The sequence below is a fragment of the Adiantum capillus-veneris genome, chromosome 12, assembly GCF_014529385.1.
Source record: "Adiantum capillus-veneris isolate H3 chromosome 12, ASM1452938v2, whole genome shotgun sequence".
In the NCBI taxonomy this organism is placed as follows: domain Eukaryota; kingdom Viridiplantae; phylum Streptophyta; class Polypodiopsida; order Polypodiales; family Pteridaceae; genus Adiantum; species Adiantum capillus-veneris.
Window position 1 is genome coordinate 156,544,157 of NC_140942.1, and position 7,268 is coordinate 156,551,424.

A 7,268-nucleotide genomic window follows, 5' to 3' on the forward strand; every position below is an offset into this window, starting at 1 on the left:
TTACGCAAGGCGGAGCAACGAAGAGAGTTAAAAGAGAAAGCTCCTATGTCAATATCCTTGCTAAGAGAGCAATCAAGTGCTCCTGATTTAGCAACCGCTAAGGGCCAACCCCTAGAAAGCAACATTGAATCCAGCTCAAAGGACACCCCTAGCACCTCAATCCTAGATGGAGTGTTCTTAAATGAGAACTGGTAGTACGAATTACAAACAGAGACTCTGACCGACCTATACACAGGTCAGACCTATCACGTGGGTTGGTTAGATGTCCTACAATCCACAATGGGTGCTACTAGTGTGGAGGATCAACAACAAAGAGTTTGTGAGGTCATCCATAGGGTCATTGAGTTAGAGAGACAGAACAAGGGGATCAACATGCCTTCAACGGGTCTCATGAGATTCTTGGATACAGGGAAGGCTAATCAGCCGACCTTATCGCAAATGGAGACTCCCTCGGTAAGTCCGATGGATCCCCCATATGTTGTTTCTCCAGGGTTCTCAGTGCAATCTGAGCCCACAAGTGACAGCTTCACCTTTCCAAGTCTATCTCATCTTTCCGTTGATGACACCACGGCTACCATGCCTACCCCAATGATGGACATGCCGAGAAACACGCCATGGACCTCATTTGTTAGTAAAGCACCACTACATGGTAGCTCAATGCCTGCAATAGTACCTACAAGTGTGTACCAATCGTATGCACTTATGGGTCATCACACTCATGTAGTCCCTACCCCTCCCATTGTTTCAACTACCTATGGGCCACAACCACAATACACAAGTTCTTATTTCCATGGGAGTATACCGGCTAGCATTAGCATGTCACATCCGACGTCTGCTATGCCTAGGGCCACCCATATGAACTATGGACCACCACATGGCACAACATCATACCCAACGTGGAACCCAAGGGCTTCCTATGCACCAAGCCCAATGCCAATACCTACTCCACATGTAGTCTCTGGAGCGCCTTCACCCACGATGCCTGCGCACTTAGGTGACTTGGCAACATTTGCTCAAGTATTGGTCGATCTATTGCTGAGAATATGCGTAACACGCCTGATAGAGAGCCTAGAAGTAAGGCAGTACAAATAGCCAAGCTCACACAAAAATTTAGTGGAGACGGGGATGTGAGAAAGCATATCGAAGTGTTTGAACAAATATGCGATTCTCTAGGAGAACACAATGACCTACATAAGAGCAATGCTTTAAGCCTAACCTTAAGTGGAAAGGCTGGGGATTGGTATAGAACCCTAAGGGTGGAAGAAAAAACGATTTACCCTACTCTTAGGAGACTGTTCTTAAAAGAATACATACGAGAGGGAGTGCTTTGGGATGTAGCCTCTCAGCTCCAGAAAGCCCAACGAGAGGAAGGAGAGTCGGTGAGAGACTTTATAAGTCGCTTGAAGCATTTGAATTCTCATTGTAATCCAAATGAGCACTTCAACAATAACCAATTGCTTGATAGATTCATTAGGGGATTACGACATGAGGATATCTACAATGGCTTAGTCATTAGAGGTATCACTACTTGGGAAGCAGTCACCACCAATGCGATCCAATTGGAGGATAATTTAATGATTCAAGGAGAAAGAGTGTTTGTTGAGTCTAAATCTATTAGCTCACAAGCATCAGGGCATCAGCCAATGACCCTAAAGCCTATTGCTAAGGAGCCAAAGATATCTCAGATGATTTTAGCAGATCTCACCAAGGCTATTCAAGAGAGTCTTAGAGACAATCGTGCTCTCTAAAACAATCATATGTATCCAAGAAGGGAGCAACAATGGTGCTCAGTATGCTATGGAACGCATAGTACCAGTGAATGCCCTACTTTTAGAGTACAATTCAATGGGAACTGCAATGCATGTGGAAGGTATGGTCATCAAGCTAAGGATTGCATAGTATTTAAGCGCACGATGGCCAAAAGACCAACCTTAGCATGGACAGACACACCTTGAGTGCCTGCATTGATGTCAGCCCCACCTCTTGAACAAACAGCACAACACATGGTCTCTAGGGCCCAAAATGTTGTTCAAACAACACCCTTACCACCTCCAGTGCTAGGACCGCAACCACCACATCCGAGAATCACTTCAGTGAATCAAGTGGGTTGTGAGTCATCTATTGCTTGTTTGGAAGGATGTGAGGAAGATATAGATCCTAATATCGCCTATGGGATGGATATGCTTAAAGAATATCCACAATACTACATGGAGGACTATTGGGGACAAGTCAAACTGGTATATCAAGTAGCTGCTCTTGCAGCAAGAGGCCAAAATATCAACTACACTGCTAAGAGACCACCTCTTCAATGCTATGAGTGGGGAGGTCCACATCGTGTACCCGAGTGTCCTATTAGGGTACAAAAGAACGCCACACTAATGCAAACCAATCAAGTGAGTACGTCTACAATGCCGATACTCATGTGTAATCGATGTGGCATAGATCATTTGATTGCCCAATCTCCAAATAATCCAAATGCACCAAAGATCACGCCATTAAACTTGATTGAAGTTACCGAGGAGACATCACCAAGTACACCCATGGTACCAGTAAACGTACTCACACGATCGATGCTCCAAAAACAAAATTATATTCTTGAGGAAAGAGACACGGCATCAATTGCCCAATCTCAGAAAAAGAAGAAAACACGAAGAAAGAGATCGCAAAAAGCAGCGAAGTCAGACCCCAGTTCAAAGACCAACATAGGGACTGGTGATGACCCCGTATATATGAACGACGTTGAAGAATATTCTGATTTAGGTGAAACCATCGAGACCAAAACGACCACTAACATAGAAACCAACAAGGAAGATCTTTATGAGCCACAATGGCCAGGATCCAAAAAGAAGATATAAACTTACCCAAACCCTACAGAGGAAATTGAGCGAGTCAAGCAATTAAGGAGTTTGGTAGAAGATACCCAAAGGGATCTAGAACCAGCAGCTAGGAAGATCCAGATTATAGACACCGTGTTCCCTACGCGACAACAACCTCACCAAGTCCATAGACCCTTGGACATACCTAGTGTCATCCAAGAAGAAAGTGACTTAAAGTCATGGGAAAGTGGGCGTACTCACTTCTTGATGGAAAGAATGTTTACAGAGGGACTACCTGATCCTATCGAAGAAATGAAGATCCCATCTTCCCCACGTCAAGGGACTCAAGGACAAAAGGTGCTGTTAAACATTGCCAAATTGATGGATTTCATGTCTTCAGAAGTTAGAACCACCATCATGTCCAAACTATATAAAGACCCTGAGCTAGTCTCAGCTCTTCAAGCCTTCCTCAATGGAGAACTGAAGTTTGGGCTACCACAATTTGCACAGATGGATGGAGCTGGGGAGATGCCAATAGAGGAGGGATACATAGATCCACACCCCAACCTATATGAGAACCTTGTTATAGAAATACCTGTTAACAAGTTGGGACAATACTTTGAGGGTGATGAATCCAATGCGACTATACCAATAACTACTAAGGGATTAACTGTGAAGGGAATCCTTGATGGTGGCGTTGGGGTTAGCATTGTGACTAAAAATTGTCGGGAAACTATGGGAAGACCTCACCTTGCAACCACAACCATAGTAGTAAAGATGGCCAATGGGTCTATTGTTAAACCTATTGGGATGCTAGAAGATCTCAAGATCAAGGTCTTTGGACATAAAATAAGGATTACCTTTATTGTTATGGATTTCTCTAAGCACACTATGGCATCGGAGATGATCTTAGGACGTCCTTTCATGAGGGAAGCAAAAATGGTGCATGACTGGTCTAAAAACCATGTCTACTTGCAGTTCCAAGATTCTATCATTCAAGTGGATGTTGTGACGGGTCGAGCACATCCTCTAGGAAACAGGTTTATAAGTGATCATAGATCTGACACCACAGTTCACTCGGCCCCATTGCAGTATTGTTACACGTGTAAAGCGGACACTGATGTTGGGGAAGATTCTCCTTATATGGATGTACTACCTGGGATGACTGAGTCGGACAATGTGGATTGGATCCACCTAGCAGCAACCATAGACACTTGGGGAAATAGGGGGACGACCTGGGTAACACCTGAGGGGGATGAAATGCCCGTACCCTTAAATATGCGAGAAGCAGTACATATAGCTTATGACAAGACTCAGCCTAATATAACAAAGCAAACATACAAGTGGGTCCCTAAATCTTCTTTAGCGACCATGGCTGATGCTAAAAAACAGAAGCCTTGTAAGAAACGTCCCACTCGCTCCAAAAAATGTAAGGAAACGTGGCGGTGGATACCTAAACGACTATTGGAAGCCCAAGGCTACTATCAAGGAAATGATCAAATCTGGGTGCCAAAACGTAGATTGTGTTCTTACCTGTCATCTGACCCATGTGCGCCCAATCCTATAGCTCCAAAACGAATTGACGATCACGGAAAGAAAAAAATCACAGAATGTTACACACCCGCTCCCGAGCTAGTTTGGGTACCGAAGAAAGAATGATTTGTTCCATCTAGCTCAGGAAGGGGGGAGTCCCATGAAGCTTCTAGCTCCTCATGTAATACATCCATAGAGGTAAAAGCTTCTCCACAGCCTCCACCTACAATAATGAACCTCCATGAAGCTACAAAGGAATACACACCTCCCAATGTTCAAGAATCACCTGATGAACCACTTCAAGTTCGATCCTGGGAGAGTACCTTACCACCCTTGTAACTCGATGAGGTACCTAAGGTAATAGAAAACTACTCGCAGAAATCCCCACCTATTACCAACTGGAACAATTGGTTTCAAAGGGTGACAAGCTCATTTCAAACGGTATGATCTACCCAAGGAAGGGGGTAGTTTTTGTTGACATTCATCATTCACTCACTCTCCTCTCAACCTTCCTCCCTGACCTCTCAATCTCCCAATCTTAGGGAATGTATATATAAAGCCTTATACTCATAAAAAAGAAAAAAATAATAAAGAGCAAGAGCAATTAGCAAAAAGTATGCACAACAAAAGTCAAAACATTGACTCAGACCTACACATTCACATCCGATACACTGAAATAGAAACCTATGTCATCAAACACCTTTGATCCTTATCACTCGAGTGATGGAGGGTAGGAAGGATGAGTACAATAGGAGTGTTTCTATTTTAAAGTTGAGTGATTAGCAAAGTTATTTTTTTCCATTGATGTGCCTCCTAGAGGTATTCTTTGTGTTTCATAGTGTGTACAGGAACATGTTGCTGTTGTTAGGATTTGGACCTTCATGGGATCTTTCTCTCATTCACAGTTCAAATCAAGCGTGACCATCAACACAAACAGGTGTTTCTTGTCCATTAGCATTGCCCCTTATCTTTTTTGCATCTATGATTGTCCGCTTTGATTGTGATTGGTAGCATAATATCCAACACATTTTCTTAGTATCAAACATTTAATTCAATGTCATTTTTTGTCATAATCACTTGTCTAGGTTTAAACATCAAGCAAGTCCAACTAAGCTAGTTTGACCAAGTTAGGTGTTAGAGATCTTCTCTTAATACCATGGGGAATGCCTTCCTAATAATCAATGGTTACTTAGGTTCTTAATCCGATTTAGGCAGCATTGTGTGAAATGTACTAGGACTTTCTAGTGGGCTTGACCCTATTGACCTTTAGCTTAAGTATTATAAAGGGAGTTTACTAGTGTGATGAGCCTGGCGAGGTGTAACAGTGTTATATGACCCCCCAAAAGTTACAATAATAAAATGCTGAAAACGATCAAACAAAAAAAAATCAAAGTGCCACAATGTAAAATCTTAAGCTGGAAGAGAAATCTCAGCTTGATTTGGTACTTCACTCACATGTATCGCCTATGGTACTAGAGCCCTAGAGGTTCCCAGTGTGGGCGCTTTTTCTTGAAAAGCAAAAAACCCAAGGCATACAAAATAAGCACACACATCAAAATTTATTCACTGTGAAAAGACTTTGGGGGGTCAAAGAAAAGGTAATCGGTTAGGCGATGATTTCATGAGAAATTCCTTTTATCGTAGCTTAACTACAAGGTCTTCTAGGTATAGCCTCTAGTCAGCCCTCGAACATGAAATACTTGGCTCTCGCGATTAAACAACTTAATTGACCAGAGAAATTTAAGAAGCTTACCCATGGTATTAATAGTCGATCTCTAGTGCCTTTTGATCGTTAAATTAGCGACCCCAGGCTTGTTTAATTTTTACCTCTGTTTATGCATTTGATTATATTGAAATTTAATGTTTATTGCTGACAAATGGTTTAAAATTTTGTTACCAATCAAATTGTCTGCCTACAACTGCATATGCGTTTTAATTCTATATGAGAATGCAATTACTCTGCCAATGTTGTTTGATTTTGCAGTGACTGAAGAAGGCTAAATTCATCTCAAATGCTCTTCCACCTCGACAAAGGGGCTTCAACTCAATAGATTCTGAGGACGGAATCTACATCAGGAAGGGGGGCATGTTAACCCTCACGGCTCACGGACACCCTATCACCTACAACGGACGTTGTATTATTTACTTGTAGAGTCACGTACCGGGCTTGTCGGTCCAATAGGAAAAGGGTAAGAGTGATCGCCGATGAGAGGCGCACTCTAACTGGAACATTCAAGGGATTAGTCTGCTAAGCAAGGGCGCCCAAGTGTGAATGGGGCAAGCTCATATAAAAGTCAACTAAACCTAAAATTCCTTCATTCTCTCATTTGTGCAATTGAAGAGTGCTCTTGCTCCATCTCCATCTCCTTGTGTGTGTGTATGCGTGTGTGTGTGTGTGTGTGTGTGTGTGTGTGTGTGTGTGTGTGTGTGTGTGTGAGAGAGAGAGAGAGAGAGAGAGAGAGAGAGAGAGAGAGAGTGCGATCGAGCATTGTGACGACGGCACGGCGGTGGCGAAGCCGTTGAGCACGGCCAAGCGGCGGCTCCTTCTTCTTCGCGGCGAGGAATCCTCCACGAAGCAAGCGTAGAGCGGTGAGTGACACACCATCGCCTTCTTTGAGCTTACTAGTTTAGGCTTGTTGTGTGCTTGGAGCCATTTGTGGCTCGCACACAGTGTATCGGCAAATTCCTTGCATTGACACGTACGACATACGCACACAAGCGGTGAGTTACACACCATCGTCATCTTTGAGCTTAATAGTTTAGGTTTGTTGTGTGCTTGGAGCCATTTGTGGCTTGCACGCGGTGTATCGGCAAGTTCCTTGCATTGACACGTGCGACATACACGCACATTTTTGGCGCCACTGCTAGGGAATGCCATACACTAAGCTTGAATGGCACTCTATGCTTCTTTTGTGGTGC

The 7,268-nt window shown here is 43.3% G+C and overlaps 1 pseudogene; it reads left to right on the forward strand.

The window, feature by feature from the left end:
- Window positions 1–1,574: 1,574 nt before the first annotated feature.
- On the forward strand, window positions 1,575–4,796 carry LOC147446737 (uncharacterized; annotated as a pseudogene).
- Window positions 4,797–7,268: the final 2,472 nt, after the last annotated feature.